The sequence below is a fragment of the Musca autumnalis genome, unplaced genomic scaffold (assembly GCF_047663935.1).
Source record: "Musca autumnalis isolate F117 unplaced genomic scaffold, ASM4766393v1 scaffold_5, whole genome shotgun sequence".
NCBI classification, from domain to species: domain Eukaryota; kingdom Metazoa; phylum Arthropoda; class Insecta; order Diptera; family Muscidae; genus Musca; species Musca autumnalis.
The window spans coordinates 51954951-51973682 of NW_027412088.1; positions in this window are offsets into that span (position 1 = coordinate 51954951).

Here is an 18732-nt window from a genome sequence, read left to right on the forward strand (position 1 = left end):
TTCTGAATACTTCAAGAGACCTTCTAATGCCCATAGAATACTTCCAGAGGTCTTCTATTGTCTATACAAGACCCCAAGAGTTCTTCTACTGCCTATAGAAGACCTCAGGTGGCCTTCTGTTGGATATAAAAGACATTTAGAAGCCTTCTGCTAAATTTAGAAGACTTTAAGAGGTTTTCAGATACCTATGGAAGACCTCAAGAGATCTTTTACTGTCTATTGAACACCTCAAGAGGTCTTCTATTGCCTATAAAAGACTTCAAGAGATCTTCTACCGCATATAAAAGACCTCAAGAGGTCTTCTACTGCCTATTGAAGACCTCAAGAGATCTTCAACTGCCCTTTGAAGACCTTAAAAGGTCTTCTATTACCTAAAGAAGACCTCAAGAGGTCTTCTACTGCATATAGAACATCTCAAGAGGTCTTCCTTTGCCTATAGAAGACCTTAAGAGGTTTTCTGATACCTTTAGAGGACCTGAAGAGGTCTTTTGATGCCTATAGAAGACCTCAAGGGGTTTTCTAGCCTAGATTATTTATTCTTCTAGAAATAGGAGACATCTAGAAGTCTTTAGCTACATTCAGAATACTTCAAGAGGTCTTCTATTGTCTATACAAGACCCCAAGAGTTCTTCTACTGCCTATAGAAACCCCCAAGGTTTTTCTGCTGCCTATAGAAGGCCACAAATGATCTTATACTGCCAATAAAAGACCTCAATGGGTCTTCTAATGCCCATAGAATACCCCAAGGTGTCTTCTGTAAAGGTCTAGAGAGTCATAGAAGTCCTATAGAAGACCTCAAGAGATCTCCTACTGTCTATAGAAGACCTCAAGAGGTATTCTATTGCCTATAGAAGACCTTAAGTGGTTTTCTGCTAATTACAGAGGACCTCAAGAGGTCTTCTACTGCCTATAGAAGACTTCAAGGGGCCTTCCACTGCCTATAGAAGACCTTAAGAGGTGTTCTGCTGCATATAGAAGATCTCTAGAAGTCTTCTGCTCCATTTAGAAGGCTTTAAGAAGTCAGCACAGCAATTTTCCGAAAATTTTTTAATTTTCAATTTCAGCAATAGCCATGAAAAATTCTCGCCATCATCTTCAAATCTATCCGGGATGAAGACAATGGACCAATGGTCTCCGAGTGAATTGGTACTGATTTTGGTGGCTACATATCCTCAAACCTAACCTAACCAATGTCCTCTAAATTCTTCCCAAGCCATGCCAAATTGCAATTACAACCACTGTGCGACGTGTCAACGACACTCACTTGTTCAAGTGCTTATCTTTTCAAACTACTTTTCGGAATTATAGTTTATTTATTATATACAGTGTTTTTTCTTTGTTTCATCGACATTGTTTGTTTCTTTCATTTTTCGGAGAAGTGAAGTGTACAAATTTTACTTTTTGTCATTCATTCGGAGGACATTTAGGTTCCTTGTTTTTTTTCTGTTTTTTGTTACGTAAATGTCACTCAGTGCCACATCCTGTTAACAACATATGCCACACATGCGGGTTCTACATGCCACAATTTATGTTTGGATTACATGTCCTACTCACGCATACACACACGCACACACACACACATACAAACAATCAACTAAAAGGACCCAAGGGTTTTAAAAGGGAATCAAAAGCCATTTCACCAAAACCCAAAAAAATTATGCCCTTTTAGTATTGACATGGAAACGTTTTTTGTTTTGTTTTTTCTTGTTTTTGGTTTTTTTGCATATTTGATATGCCAAAGATGTCAACACAGTCAGTCAACCAACCACCAGTCAGTTTGTCAATCCCATCAGGATCCTCTCAAACACCCAAAACATGTAGCATTATTTGTTGTTTATGTTACTTCTTCTTTTTTGTTCACAGGATTTGCATTTTGTCCCCTCTCCCTTTCCTTGTTTCGATTTTTTGAAAAGAAATAATTTACAACTGTTGAAATGTTTGTTGTTTTGTAATGACTTTTGTTAAGAGAGTTTACCAGTTTACCCTCAGCTTGTTATGCGTGTCAAGAACATGTTTAATGACCTTTTAGTTGTCACCCAAAATACAAAACAAAACTCTGGGGAAAGATTAAAAAACTGTAACTGATAAACATTTTTGCCACAGATGTAAAGGGAAACAAAGAGGTAGGGACAATGATGATGATGATGGTGGTACCTCGGGCTAAGGAAATTGCCATTTAGCAAAAAAAAAACAAAAAACATGAACTGAATTCTGTATTTGACACACAAAACAAAATACTCCGGATATTGAACTTCTTTTGTGGTTTCAAAAACAAATTTGACATAACAGATTAGGTTAGGTGGAAATATGTTAAAGTGGCTTTAAGAGGTACGAGTGACTTCATGCAGAAATGGGGGTGGGAGTGCCTATATACTTCAAGCAGCCCCCCCACAAAATTAAAAAAATTGATTAAGGTCTATTCTAGAAGAAGGCAGGAAAAATCCACTTGAGGTCGTCTATAGGCAGAAACCTGTTGAGATCTTCTATATACAGCAGAAGACCTCTTGAAATCTTTCAATGACAGCAAAAACCTTTTCATGTCTTTGATGGGTAACAGGAGATTGTTAGAGATCTTATTTAGACAGCTGGAGACCTACAGAAGTCTTCTATAGACAGCAGGAGATCTCTAGAGGTCTTCTAAAGACAGCAGCAGACCTGTTGAGGTCTAATATAGGAAATAGGAGCCCTCTTGAAGTCTTCTATAGGAAGCAGGAGACTTCTGGATGTCTTCTATAGGCAGCAGGAGGCCTCTTGAGGTCTTCTATAGACAGCAGAAGACCTCTTGATGTCTTTATAAGCCACATAAGACCTCGTAAGGTCTTCTATAGACTTCTTGTGGTCTTCCATAGCCAGCAGAAGACCTCTTGAGGTCGTCTCCTATAGGCAGCAGAAGGCTTCTTGAGGTCTTCTATAGGCAGCAGAAGACCTCTTACAGTATTATATAGGCAACAAAAGACCTCTTCAGGTCTTTATAAGTCACATAAGACCTCGTAAGGTCTTCTATAGACTTCTAGTGGTCTTCCATAGCCAGCAGAAGACCTCTTGAGGTCGTCTAAAAACAGCAGAAGACTTCTATTGGCAGAAGAAGATCTCTTGAGGTCGTCTTCTATAGGCAGCAGGAGGCTTCTTGAGGTCTTATATAGGCCGCAGAAGACCTCATGGAGTCTTCTATAGAAATCAGAAGACCTTTTGAAGTGTTCCATGAGCATCAGAAGACCTCTTGGGGTCTTTATAGAATGTAAAAGACCTTTTGAAGACTCCTATTAAAATGATCTCTTGATATCTTCTATAGGAATCAGAAGACCACTGGGGCTCGTCTATAGACAGCAAAATACCTCTTAAGGACTTCTAGACTTTTGAGGACTTGAGGGTTATAGGGAGCAGGAGACCTTTGGATTTCTTATGTAGGAAGCAGGAGACTTATTGAGGTCTTCTAGAGAAAACAGAAGACCTCTTAAAAATACCTGTTGACAGAAAACCACTGCATGTTTTCTATAGGCACCAGAAGACCTCTGGAGGTTTTCTATAGACAGGAAAAAACCAGTTGAGGTCTTCTCTGGACACCTCCTGAGGTCTTTTATGGACATCAGAATACTTCTTGAAGATTTATATAGACAACAAAAGGCCTCTTGATGTCGTCTATAGGAAGCAAAACACCTATTTAAAACTTCTAATGAGAGAAGAAGACTACCTGAAGTCCTCTATAGGTAGCTGAAGACATTTTGAGAATTTCTAAAGATATTAGAAGACCCCTTCTTGAGGAAGCAAAAGACCTATTGAAGACTTCTAGTGACAGGGAAGACCAAGTGTTATAGGCAGCAGAAGACATCTTGAGGTATTTTTTTAAGATAGTAGAAGACCTCCTGAGGTCTTCTATAGAAAGCATAAGACCTTTTGAAGTGTTCCATAAGCATCAGAAGACCTCTTGGGGTGTTTTATAGAGTGTAAAAGACCTTTTGAAGACTCCTATTAAAAACGAACAGGAAGCATAAGACCACTGGGGGTCGTCTATAGATAGCAAAAGACCTCTTAAGGACTTCTAGAGAAAGAAGAACCCCTCTTGAACACTTCTATTGACAAAAGAAGACCACCAGAAGTCTTCTATGGGCAGCAGAAGACATCTTGAGGACTTGAGGGTTACAGGAAGCAGGAGACCTTTGGACTTCTTGAGGAAGCAAAAGACTTTTGAATGTTTCTAATGACAGATTAAGACCACGTGTTAAAGGCAGCAGAAGACATCTTGAGATCTCTTAAAGATAGTAGAAGACCTCCTGATGCCTTCTATAGAAAGCAGAAGATCTTTAGAAGTGTTCCATAAGCATCAGAAGACCTCTTGAGGTGTTTTATAGAATTTGACGACTGCTATTAAAAAAGAAGACCCCTTGATGTCTTCAACAGGAAGCAGAAGACCACTGGGGGTCGTCTATAGACTGCAAAAAAATCTTTTGAGGACTTCTATAGAAAGAAGAACCCCCCTTGAATACTTCTATTGGCAACAGAAGACCACCTGAAGCCTTCTATGGGCAGTAGAAGACATCTTGAGGACTTGAGGGTTATAGGAAGCAGGAGACCGTTGGATGTTTTTGTAGGAAGCAGGAGACCTCTGGCGGTCTTCTAGAGAAAACAGAAGACGTATTGAAATCTTCTAGAGAAAACAGAAGACCTCTTAAAGACTCCTATTGACAGAAGACCACTTCATGTCTTCTATAGGCACCAGAAGTCCTCTTGAGGTTTTCTATAGACAGGAAAAAACCACTTAAGGTCTTCTGTGGACACCTCCTGAGGTCTTTTATGGACAGCAAAATACTTCTTGAAGATTTGTATAGACAACAAAAGGCCTCTTGATGTCGTCTATAGGAAGCAAAAGACCTATTGAAAACTTCTAATGACTGAAGAAGACCACCTGAAGTCTTCTATAGATAGCAGAAAACATTTTGAGGATTTCTAAAGATAGTAGAAGACCTCTTGAGGCCGTCTATAGGCAGCAGAAGACCTCTTGAAGCGTTGTGTTGACAGAAGAAGACCACAAGAGACCTTCTGCAGGTAGCAGAAAACCTCTCGATGTTTTCTATAGACAGAATAAGAGGTCTACTACATGCACCTCCTGAAGTCTTCTGGAGAAAACAGAATACTTCATGAAAATTTTTATTTACAACAAAAGGCCTCCTGAGGTCTCCTAGAGAACCCAGAAGACCTCTTAAAGAATCCTATTGATAGAAGACCACTTGAGGTCTTTTACAGACAGCAGATGATCACTTAAGGTTTTCTATAGGCAGCAATATACCTCTTGAGGTTTTCTATAGACAGCAAAAGACCTCTTATGGTCTTCCATATTTAGCCGAAGACCTTTGTAGGTTTCTATAGGAATCAGGAGATATCTGGAGACCTTCTATAGACAGCAAAAGACCTCTTGACGTATTCTATATAATGCAGAAGATCTATTGGCAGAAGAATACATCTTGAGGTCTTCTGTAGGCAGCAGAAGACTTCTTGTGGTCGTCTATAGGCATCAGAGAATCTCTTGAGGTCTTTTGCTGACACCTCCTGAGGTCTTTTGTGGACAGAAGAATACTTCTCGGAGATTTGTATAGACAACAAAATTTCCCTTGATGTCGTCTATATGAAGCAAAAGACCTATTTAAGACTTTTAATGACAGAAGAAGACCACCTGAAGTCCTCTATAGGTATCTGAAAACATGTTGAGAACTTCTGAAGATAGTAGAAGACCCCTTGAGGTCTTCTACAGAAAGCAGAAGACCTTCTGAGGTGTTCCATATACATCAGTAGACCTCTTGGGACATTCTATACAAAGCAGAAGACCTCTTGAGGTATTTTATAAAAAGTAAAAGATCTTTTGGAAACTTCTATTGACAGAATAACCCCTATTAATGTCTCCCATAGACAGCAGTAGACATACAAGAAGACCTCTATACGCAGCAGAAGACCTCTTGAAGCGTTTTGTTGACAGAAGAAGAACTCTTGAGGTCTTCTGTAGGCAGCAGAAAACCTCTAAGGTTTTCTATAGACGGTAGAAGAATAATTCGGGTCTTCTACAGGTACCTCCTGATTTTTGGACGTCTTCTAGAGAAATCAGAAGACTCTTAAAGACTCCTATCAAGGTCTTCTACAGAAGTCAAAAAACCACTTGACGACTTCTATTGACAGAAGAACCCACTTGCCGTCTTCTAAAGGCAGCAGAAGACTTCTTGAAGTGGTCTATAAGCACCAGAAAACCTCTTTAGGTCTTCCATAGACAGCAAATTACCTCTTGAGTTCTTCTATAGAAAGTAGGAGATCTTTCGAAGGCTTCTATTCATGGAAGAAGACCACTTGTGGTATTTTATAGACAGCAGAATAAATATTGAAGTCGTCTATAGGTACGAGAAGACCTCTTTAGGTCGTCTATAGACATCAAAAGGCGAAGTAGGCCACTTGCGGTCTTCTATTGGCAGAGGAAGACATCTTGAAGTTTTAACGACAACAAAAGAACATTTGAAGACTTTTTGAGGTCTTCTATAATCAGCAGAAGTCCTCTTGAAGTCTTCTACAGATAGAAGAACACTTGCGATCTTATTTAACCAACAGGAGTCTTCTTGCGGTCTAGTATAGTCAGCAGAAGACCTCTTGAGGTCTCCCATAGACATAAGAACACTACTGGAGGTCTTGCATAGGCAGCAAAAGACCTCTTGAAGTCCTATATAGGCACCAGAAGACATCCTGATGACCACTTGAGGTCTTCTTTAGTAAGCAGAAGACCTCTTGTTGACTTCTTTGACAGAAGAAGACCACTTGGGGTCTGCTATTGGCAGGGGAAAACCTCTTGATATTTTATCGACAATAGAAGACCTCTTTATACCCTCCACCATAATATGAAGGGTATACTTAAATTTGTAGTTCCGCTTGTAACACATCGAAATATTCGTCGGAGACCCTATAAGCACTAAATTCTAAGTCGATATGACCATGTCCGTCTGTCTGTCCACCAGCCCGCCTGTTGAAATCAAGATATAGTTGGCAAATTTTAAAGATATAGCTTTATACTTTGTCATAGAAGTTTCTATTACACCTAGGATGTTTGGTATTGAAAATGGACTATATCGGTCCACCTCCCGATTTTCGGTATTTTGAAGGTTTTAGCCTCATTGTCACACGATGTCACCAAATGTCTGAAATTTGGTATTTAGCCTTCGTTGAGGCTACCAGAAATTGTTGGTATAGGTCCATGTCTTTATGCAGCCCCCATTGATCAGTACCTCCCGGTTTTCGGTATTTTTAAGGTTGTGTTCATAATATCCCACCGAAATGGCTAAAATTTGTAATAAGCCTTCGTTGGAAATGTAAAATACTCCACATGAAATTTGTCGGTAGAGGTCCACGCCTTCATATAGCCACCATAGAACGGTACATCCAGATTTTCCGTATTTTGAAAGTTGTGGCATCTACATTCCACCGAAGTGGCTGAAATTGAGTGCTTAGTCTTCGTTAAGGAGACTAAACTTTCTGCCTGAAATTTGTCGGTATAGCTCCACGTCTTCATATAACCTCCATAGAGCGGTACCTCCCAATTTTCGGTATTTCTAAGGTTGTTATCACAATATCTTACCGAAATGTCTGAAATTTGGTATTAATCTTCGTTTGTCGGTATATGTCCACGCCTTCATATAGCCTCCATAGAGCGGGACTTTTAAGGTTGTTTTCACAATATCACACCGAAATGGCTGAAATTAGGTATTCAGCCTTCGTTGCAAACGTAAAATACTCCACCTGAAATTTGTCGGTATAGGTCCACGTCTTCATAGAGCCCTCATAGAGTGGTACCTCCCGATTTTCGGTATTTTGAAATTTGTGACATCAATATTCCACCGAAGTGGCTGAAATTGAGTACTTAGTCTTCGTTGAAGGCACTAAACTTTCTGCCTGAAATTTGTCGGTATAGGTCCACGTCTTCATATAGCCCCCTTAGAGCGGTACCTGCCGATTTTCGGTATTTTAAAGATTATGGTCGCAATATCTCACCGAAATGATTGAAATTTGGTATTTAGTCTTCGTTGTGGGTATAAAACTTTCCATCAGAAATTTGTCGGAATAGGTCCACGTCTTCGCACAGCCCCCATAGAGCGGTACCTCCCGATTTTCGGTATTTCGAAGGTTGTTTTCACAATATCTCACCGAAATGTCTGAAATTATGTATTTAGCCTTCGTTGGAAATGTAAAATATTCCACCTGAAATTTGTCGTTAGAGGCCCAGGCCTTCATATAGTCCCCATAGAACGGCACATCCCGATTTTCGGTATTTTGAAGGTTGTGGCATCAATATTCCACCGAAGTGGTTGAAATTGAGTACTTAGTCTTCGTTGAGGGCACTAAACTTTCTGCCTGAAATTTGTCGGTATAGGTACACGTCTTCATATGGCCTCCATAGAGCGGTACCTCCCGATTTTCGGTATTTCGAAGGTTGTTTTCACAATATCTCACCGAAATGTCTGAAATTTGGTATTTAATCTAGGTCCACGTCTTCATGTAGCCCCCATAGAGCGGTACCTCCCGATTTTCGGGATTTTAAAGGTTGTGGTCGCAATATCCCACCGAAAGGGCTGAAATTTGGTATTCAGAATTCGTAGTGGGTATAAAATACTCCATCTGAAATTTGTCTGTGTAGGTCCACGCTTTCATATATCCTCCATAGAGCGATCCCCTCCGATTTTCGCTATTTTTAAGATTGTAGCCACAATATCCCATCGAAATGGTTGTAATTTGGTATTTAGTTTTTTGGTATAAAATATTCCAGAAGAGAATTATCAGTATGGGCCCACGTCTTCATACAGCCCCCATTGAAGCGTACCTCCCAATTTTCCAATATCACATCGAAATAGCTGAAATGTTGTACTTAGTCCTCTATTGGACCAAAAAAATTTTCCCCCGGAAACGGTAGCCTTCCGATTTTCGGTATTTTGAAGGTTTGGTTATCTCGGTATTTGGTTGGTTATCTCATCGAAATGACTGAAATTTGCTATTTAGTCCCACAGAAGTTTATCCGGACCTTTTTTGGAAATCAGAAAACCTATTGATGTCTTCTATGAGAAGAGAATCAATTAACAGAAGAAGGCCACTAGAGGTCGTCTTCTACAAGCAACAGAAGTCATCTTGAAGCCTTCGATGTATAGTAGAAGGCCTCTTGAGGTCCTCCGTAGGAGGAGATCTTATTTTGCCAACAAGAGAACTCGTGGGGTCTTGTATAAGCAACAGAAGCCCTTTTGAGGTCTTACACAAGTCAGGGAATACCTCTTGAAACATTATATTGACAACAGGAAACCTCTTGTGGTCTTCTATAAACGGAAACCACTTGAAGTCTACTATAGAAAGAAGAACTTTTAGGATCTTATAGACACAGAAGAACTCTTGTGGTCTTCTTTAGCCAACATGAGACTAAAAGTTTTGTAGTAGGTCTAAAATAGAGAATTTATTGGCATCGTGATTAGGTTCCTCAGACGCTCTCAATAGATGTATCAAACTATTGGACTTAAGTTAAAAAACACCTTTTTGAACAAGTTAGTAATTAACTGTCTTTTCAGTTTAATCTCAAAAGATAAAACCATTTCCAAATTTCAAATACCTTCTAGTTAACAATGATGAGCCATGAAGAATCCCATCAACATTTTTCACCTTTTCTTTTCAAATCTCTAGAAAATTTCTCTTTACACAAAATACCAAAGGCATCCAGCAACAGTTTAATACGGCTATTTAAAATGGAACGATGAAGAGAGGTGGATCATTTCATTCCATCCCAAATAACCCCGAATCTCAAAAAAAAAAAAAAAAAAACATCTGCTTTAATTTGGTAGCTGATCCATTGGCCAGAAAGACAGTCATAAATACGTACCACCAAAAAAGAAAACACACAAAAAAGAACTAAAGCAAGCAACACCTAAACAAACGACCAGGCTCTAGCAGTTAGCATTAAGGTGCCAGTCATTCCATTGTGTGTTGGTCCATGCATGTGTCTCCTTTCCAACGGTGAATTGTTTATATAAAATCATTGCCACTGGCGTCGGAGCTAAACAAAAGCTGACAAAAGAAAATACAAACAACATTTTAAAGATTCCACCTTTTTTCTCTCTTCTTCAAAATATTTGACAACAATCTGTCAGGCAAAACAGAATCATTAACGAGATGCAAGCATAGCTTTATGAGAACAAGGAATACAAACAACTACTTAATTACGCACACTTTAACACTTGTGTACTTTACTATTAGCATGTACGACGACCGGGAAAGGTGACAAAACTATTGAGAAAATTGTAATGGGAAACTAAATACATACATATTAGAGTTGTGCCAAAGGAACTATATGGAACTATCTAGTTCACTTCGCAGTTCCAATGGCCACATTTTTTCTTTGAACGAACTGCGTATACTTAATATCACACGTTATGTTTCGTGATGTTACTCATACGTTTTGGAACTAGTACAAGGAACTAGGAACTAGATTACCCAACTCTATTACATATACATATGTACTGCAGAGGCAAATATATTTGAATTCAAATTTTACACTGTGCCACAAAATTCTTTTTTCCGAAATTACATGGATGATCGAGTAGATCATGGAAAAGGTGTGAAAAATTGAAGACACGTATACAGTCTATAAGTACCTAATAATCTGGTCTTTAAAAGAGGAAATTAAAAAAAAAAATCAAATTTTAAAGAAGTGTAAACATATCTATTATATACTGAATATAAAATAAAAAATATAAATATAAAATCTATATACATCTATATATAAAATTCTTCGAGACTGCCATGATGTTCGAAATTAAACTCCTCCGAAACGGCTGGACCGAATTCGATGAAATTTTGTATGTGGAGTTTTTAGGTCTGAGAATAGGTTTGTAGCTATTTTTATACTGGTCAGTGGAGTGACCAGGGTACCTCCTCCACAACATTTTTTCAGAAAACGTGAAATAAAAGATAATTTTGAACGTATTGTTTAAAAATTGATTGCAATACTATGGTAATAACTGTCTTGATCCTGAGTGGTCATCTCAGAAGTGGAATATCGAGCTCAGCCCAATTTTTTAAAAATGTATAATTATAGGTACTTACTTACTTAGCTGGCCTTTTACAGAACATTTGTTCCATAAGCCGAACTAAGAAAAAATCTCCAATCCTCTCTATTTGCTGCTGTATTTTCCCAATCTGGGATATGTAGCTTTGTGATATCTCGTTTCACTTGTTCGCTCCAACGAAGCTTTGGCCTTCCAGATCTGCGAGAACCTCCATGCGGCCCGTATTTATACGCCTTTTTAGCGGGTTCATCATCACTCATTCTTATAACATGGCCTAGCCATCGCAATCGTTGTATCTCGATTCGTTCAACTATATTGATGTCATTGTATAGTTGATACAGCTCGATGTTCATACGACGCCGATATTCGCCGTCAACACAGATTGGCCCGTAGATCTTTCGAAGAATTTTTCTCTCAAATACACAAAGCACTGCCTTATCTGCTTGAGCAAGTACCCATGCTTCGGAACCATACATTAGCACGGGTAGTATCAGTGTTTTGTACAGTGTTATTTTTGTTTGACGAGAGGTGGCTTTATTCCTAAACTGCTTACTCAGCCCAAAGTAGCATCTGTTAGCCAACACTATTCTTCTTCGTATTTCACAACTGATGTTATTTGTTGTGTTTATGGCGGTGCCGAGGTAGACGAAGTTCTTTACTACCTCAAAATTATAGGTACCAACATTCACAGATGGTGCGGTGTTTATGGACATATTACGCGTCGATACCATCAACTTGGTTTTTACGCCGTTTACTGCCAGACCAACTTTAGCAGATTCTCTTTCGACTTTTGCAAAGGTGTCAGTTACTTCCTTTACCGATCGACCCATAATGTCAATGTCGTCGGCATAAGCCAGTAACATGTGGCTGTTCGTGTATATCGTTCCATTTCTTTTGACCTTCGCGTCTCGTATGACCTTTTCCAGCAGGATGTTGAATAGATCACACGACAGGCCGTCTCCTTGTCTGAAACCTCTTTTGGTAGTAAACTCTTCGGAGAAGTTCTTTCCAATTTTAACTGAGGATCTCGTCTCAGTTAATGTCATTCTACAAAGTCGAATGAGCTTTGCAGGAATACCAAAATCAGACATGGCTTGGAACACCTTTGAACGTATAGGGCTGTCGAATGCTGCTTTATAATCGACGAAAAGATGGAAGGTGTCGATCTGCATTTCTTGGGTCTTTTCCAGGATTTGTCTCAAGGTAAATATCTGGTCAATGGTGGATTTGCCAGGTCTAAAGCCGCACTGATAGGGTCCAATAATTTCATTGACCATAGGCTTTACTCTCTCACACAATATGCCAGACACTATCTTATATGCAATAGGGAGCAGACTTATGCCCCTATAATTGGAGCACACAGTCTTATCACCCTTCTTGTGGACTGGACATAGGATGCTCACGTTCCAATCGTCGGGTACGCGTTCTTCCTGCCAGATGGTGCTAACTAGCTGATGCATACACCTTATCAGCGTGTCGCCTCCGGTTTTGAACAGCTCGGCTGGTAGGCCATCTGCTCCTGCCGCCTTATTATTCTTCAGCCGGTTTATTGCTGTCCTTACCTCATCTTGGCTGGGCGGTATACATTCAATACCATCATCTGGGATTGGATCTGTGGTATCTTCGTCGTCTTCACTGCCATCGGATACCAACAGTTTGGAAAAATGTTCTTTACATATCCTGAGCACACTATCTGTATCAGTTACCAAATTACCTTGTTGATCTCTACAGGAGGATATTCCTGTACCAAAGCCATCAGTTTGATGCTTCACTCTTTGGTAGAATTTTCGGACTTCGTTCTGTCTCCTGTACATCTCCATTTGTTCACACTCCCTCTTTTCCATTTCTCTCTTTTTCCTGCGGAAAAGACGTTTCTCCTCTCTCCTTTTCTCCCGATACCTCTCTCGTGCGCTACGCGTTGCTACTGATTGTAAAGTAGCCCTATATGCCGCATTTTTTTCTTCGGTAGCAGCACGGCACTCCTGGTCATACCACGGATTCTTTGGTGGAGGTCTCTGGTATCCAAGTACTGATTTTGCGGCTGTTTGCATGGAGTGGGCAATATTTTGCCATTGTGCTGATATGTTATCGGGACGAGAAGCGCTATCATTAAGCAATTGGGTCAGTTGAGTGGAATATGCTGTGGCTATCTGTTGTGTTTGCAGCTTGGCGATGTCCAACTTTCGTGTTGTGTCTGTCCGTGCTTTATTTGCAACGTTTAGACGGGTACGTACCTTTGCTGCAACGAGGTAATGGTCCGAATCTATATTTGCTCCTCGGAACGATCGTACATCCAACACGCTCGATGAATGTCTTCCATCTATCACAACGTGATCAATTTGATTTATTGTTCTTTGGTCTGGAGACAGCCAAGTGCCCTTATGAATATCGAGATGCTTAAATCTGGTACTGCTAACTACCATGTTTTTTGCCGCTGAGAAGTCTATCAGCCTCATTCCATTGTCTGATGTTTCACTATGTAGACTGAATTTCCCAACTGTTTGTCCAAAGATATTCTCCTTTCCAATTTTGGCATTAAAATCGCCTAGAACAATTTTAATGTCATGGGCAGGACAACGGTCATATGTTTCTTCTAAGCTCTCGTAGAATATATCTTTGGTCTGTTCGTCCTTGTCTTCGGTTGGGGCATGAGCGCAGATAAAGCTGATGTTGAAGAATTTTGCTTTAAGTCGAATTGTAGCAAGTCTTTCATTCACTGGGGTGAAGCTGGAGACCAGATGTTTTAACCTCCGACCAACTACAAAACCGCAACCAAACTCATGCTTTGTGTCATGGCAGCTATAATACAGTGCGTCACCTTTAGGTGTTGTTGTGACATCTTTCCCAGTCCATCGTATTTCCTGTATGGCAGTAATATCGGCTTTGTACTTTCCAAGTACGTCTGCCAATGCGAAGACTGCACCTTCTCTATAAAGAGTGCGAACATTCCAGGTGCAGATTCGCAGATCATGGTCCTTAAGACTTCTTTCGTTTTTTCATAGTAGGCTGTTTTTTTCTAGGGGAGGGTTACTAACCCGACGCCCAAACCCAAGTTTTTAACGTTCTTATGGGTGAACGCGCGGCACATGTTAGCTCACTACCTATAACGGGTGTTAAAGGCAGTTCCCCAGGTGACACCACGGGGAGGTCAGTGTCCACTTGAGATGAAAGAGGGACCAAGATAAATCCTGGGCTTTGCCATGTTAAAACCGGTCAGGACCGTTCCTTGGTATCTTCCATCCCCTACGTCACCCAATAATTATAGGTAATATCCTTAATTTTAGTAAGCGTGACTACAAAAACGATATAAACACTGGCTTCAATAATTGCGAAAGCGCGATCCACCCTACATTTTGGAATACAGTACAACCAAACTAACATTAAATGTCCCTTGACCGAAATTCCAAAAAATCGATTGAGAAATCAGGCAAAACATAATTTCAAAGATGGTTAAATTACTAGAACGTCTAAAAAATGTACATTGGTCATGGGCCAGCAATTCGGTGCATCTATAACCTATCTAAATGTATATAGGGTTCTTTAAGACTGACATAATTTTCTAAATTAAACTTCCGAATCGGCTGGACCGAATTGGATGAAATTGTGTGTAGGTTCATAAGGTGGTAGAATACCGAAAATGGAGGGTGTGGGGGACCTCCCCAACAACGAGTTTTAACAAATCGCTAAATATCAGAGATTATTAATACAGTTGCAATTGTGGCCTCTGCCGTTAATGAGTGTTTTGGAAGCAGAATACCGCGATTGCGTCCAATTTTTGAAAGCTTTATTCTTACAGATTAGATTTACAAATTTAGTAAGTAAGACAGCAAACATGGCATGAACATTGACTTCAGTGCTTGGAATAACTCGATCAAGACCACGTTTTTTTTAATACAGCAAAGTCTAGACGTAGGGATGGAAGATAACAAGGAACGGTCCCGACCGGTTTTAACATGGCAAAGCCCAGGATTTATTTTGGTCCCTCTTTCATATCAAGAGGACACTGACCTCCCCGTGGTGTCACATGGGGAACTGCCTTTAACACCCGTTAAAGGTAGTGAGCTAACATGTGCCGCGCGTTCCCCCATAAGAACGTTAAAAACTTGGGTTTGGGCGTCGGGTTAGTAAGCCTCCCCTAGAAAAAACAGCCTACTTTAAAAAAACGAAAGAAAAGAAAAATAAGCCCCTCTAAAGTTGACGAACCCCTGCAAACAAAGTGCGAACAGACACAACACGGAAGTTGGACATCGGTAAGCTGCAACCACAACAGATAGCCACAGACTATTCCACTGAACTGGCCCAACTGCTTTATCAAAGCACTCCTCGTCCCGATATCATATCAGGACAATGGCAAACAAAATCAGTACTTGGATACCAGAGACCTCCACCAAGGAATCCATGGTATGACCAGGAGTGTCGTGATGCTACCGAAAAGAAAAATGCGGCATATAGGGCTACATTACAATCAGCAACGCGTAGCGCACGAGAGAGGTATCGGGAGAAATGGAAAGAGGAGAAACGTCTTTTCCGCAGGAAAAAGAGAGTGAGATGGAAAAGCGGGAGTGTGAACAAATCGAGATGTACAGGAGACAGAATGAAGTCCGAAATTCTACCAAAGAGTGAAACATCAAATTGATGGCTTTGGAACTGGCACATCCTCCTGTAGATACCATCAAGGTAATCTGGTAACTGATACAGATAGTGTGCTAAGGATATGGAAAGAGCATTTTTTCAAACTGTTGGTATCCAATAGTAGCGAAGTCGACGAAGATACCACAGATCCAACCCCAGAAGATGGTATTGAATGTATACCACCCGGCCAGCAGGAGCTGATGGCCTACCAGCCGAGCTGTTTAAAACCAGAGGCGACACGCTGATAAGGTGTATGCATCAGCTAGTTAGCTCTATCTGCCAGGAAGAACGCGTACCCGACGATTGGAACCTGAGCATCCTGTGTCTCGTCCATAAGAAAGAAGATAAAACTTTATGCTCCAACTATAGGGGCATAAGTCTTCTCCCTATCGCCTACAAGATAGTGTCTGGGATATTGTGCGAACGACTAAAGCCCATGGTCAACGAAATAATTGGACCATACCAATGCGGGTTTAGACCTGGCAAGTCCACCATTGACCAGATATTTACCCTGCGGCAAATCCTGGAGAAGACCCATGAGATGCAGATCGACACCTGCCACCTTTTTGTCGATTATAAAGCAGCCTTCGACAGCCCGCTACGTTCAAAGGTATTCCAAGCAATGTCTGAATTTGATATCCCCGCAAAGCTCATTCGGCTTTGTAAAATGAATCTAAGTGACACAAGTTCTTCAGTTAAAATAGGAAAGAGACAGGCAAGGAGACAGCCTTTCGTGTGATATTTTCAACATCCTGCTAGAAAAGGTTATACGAGAGGCAAACGTCAAAAGAAGTGGCACAATCTACACCAATAGCCACATGTTACTTGCTTATGCTGATGATATAGACATCATGGGACGATCAGTAAAAGAAGTAACCGATACCTTTATGAAGGTCGAAGGAGAATCTGCTAAAGTGGGACTGGCGGTAAACGGCGAGAAGACCAAGCTGATGGTGTCGACGCGTAATGCGCCCATTGAGATCGGACCAACTGTTGAAGTTGGTTCCTATAACTTTGAGGTTGTAAAAGACTTCGTATACCTCGGCACAGCCGTAAACACTACAAACTACATCATTTGTGAAATAAAAAGAATAATTGTATTGGCCAACAGATGCTACTTAACTAAGCTGCTTAACTAAGCATTTCAAAAACAAAAACACAACTCGTCAAACAAAAATAACGCTTTACAAAACACTGATACTTACCGTGCTGATGTATGCTTCCGAAGCCTGGGTACTTGCGCAAGCAGATAGGGCAGTGCTTGGCGTGTTTGAGAGAAAAATTCTTCGAAAGATCTACGGACCAATCTGCGTTGACGGTGAACATCGTCGTCGTATGAACCACGAGCTCTATCTGCTATACAACGACATCAATATTGTTAAACGTATCGAGATGCAGCGATTGCGTTGGCTAGGCCATATCATAAGAATGAGCGATGATGAACCCGCTAAAAAGGCGTATAAATTCGAGCTACATGGCGGTGCACGCAGAATTGGCAGGCCAAAGAATAGATGGCGCAAACAAGTAGATGAAGAGATGACAAGGCGCGGTATTCCAAAAAGCGAAGCACTAAACAAAGAGAATTGGAGATCTTTTCTTAGTTCGGTCTATGGAACAAATGTTCTGTAATGGGCCAGCTAAGTAAGTAAGTAAGTGTACGAAAAGAACTAACAAGTTTGGAATTTCGAATAGGAATCAAGGTTAAGCAGTATGGTTAATATATGTAGATGTTTTTGAAAATATGTACTCATGTGTATGTAAATATGTAAATGGTACTAAATTTAGTACAATTTGCTTTTGGGTGAACCAATAGAGCTCGAATCGTGAAATTTGGAATTAACATTACTGCAGGAGTGTAGGATTGAGGATGTTTTGAAACTTCGTACTTATGGGTACGTAGCGTACTAAATGGTACTAAATTTGTTACAATTCGGATTCGGGTGAAAAGATAGATCTGGAATCCTGAAATTTGGAATTAAGATTGCTATTAGGGTGTAGGATTTAGGTTGTTTTGGAAATTCTTACTTACGGAAAAAGTACTAAATGTTACTAAATTTGGTACAATTTGGATTTTAGAGAACGGATAGAGCTGCAATCCTGAAATTTGGAATTAAAATTACTGTTGGACTGTAGGTAGTTTTGGAAATTCGTACTTATGGGTACGGAAAGTACTAAATTTGGTACAATTTGGATTTGGGTGAATGAATAGAGCTGAAATCCTGAAACTTGGAATTAAGGTTGCTATTGGGGTGTACGGAGAAGTAAACGGTGGCAAGTTGAGGGGGGGGGGGGGGGGGCAAGGTGAGGGGGGGTTATTATTATTTCTTTGTGGGTGGGGGCAAAGCCTTTGTTTGGGGGGGTGTGGTTTCGCCGCCCTCAACTTGCCCCCCCCCTCAATTTGCCCCCCTCAACTTCTCCGCCCTCAACTTGCCCCCTCAACTTCTCCGCCCTCAACTTGCCCCACCCTTAACTTGCCCACCCTCAACTTGCCCACCCTCAACTTCCCCGACCTCAACTTTCAACTTGCCCCCCTCAACTTCCCCGCCCACAACTTGTCCCCCTCCCCCTCAACTTGCCCCCCATTAACTTTCCACCAACACTATACAAAAATATTTCCAAAAATTTATCAATTCACTTTTACTCGATTTTCTTCTTCGAGTAAACTCTTATTCTATTTCGAGCATTTTCACGCCCACTCGTTTTTTCTTTCGTACTCTTCATGTACTCGTACTCGCAAACACTTTTCACTCGCGAGCAAGTCTGAAATATGCTTCGCGAGTGACTAGTAAAAATAGAGTATACTCGTTTTATTTTTTCTACTCGCGAGAGTACTCCCGCTCGAACTCGCTCGAATTTCACTCGCGAGTAGAATTCGAGCGAGTATTTCGGAGCTCTGGTATCAGGTGTAGGAACAGAGCTGAAATTTTTAAAATTTGTTCTTAGAGTAACTGTTGGTATGTGGGTTAAGATATGAAGATGGTTTTGGAAATGCATGCTGTGAAACTGACACAGAATTTGATATATGGTCTGTTCC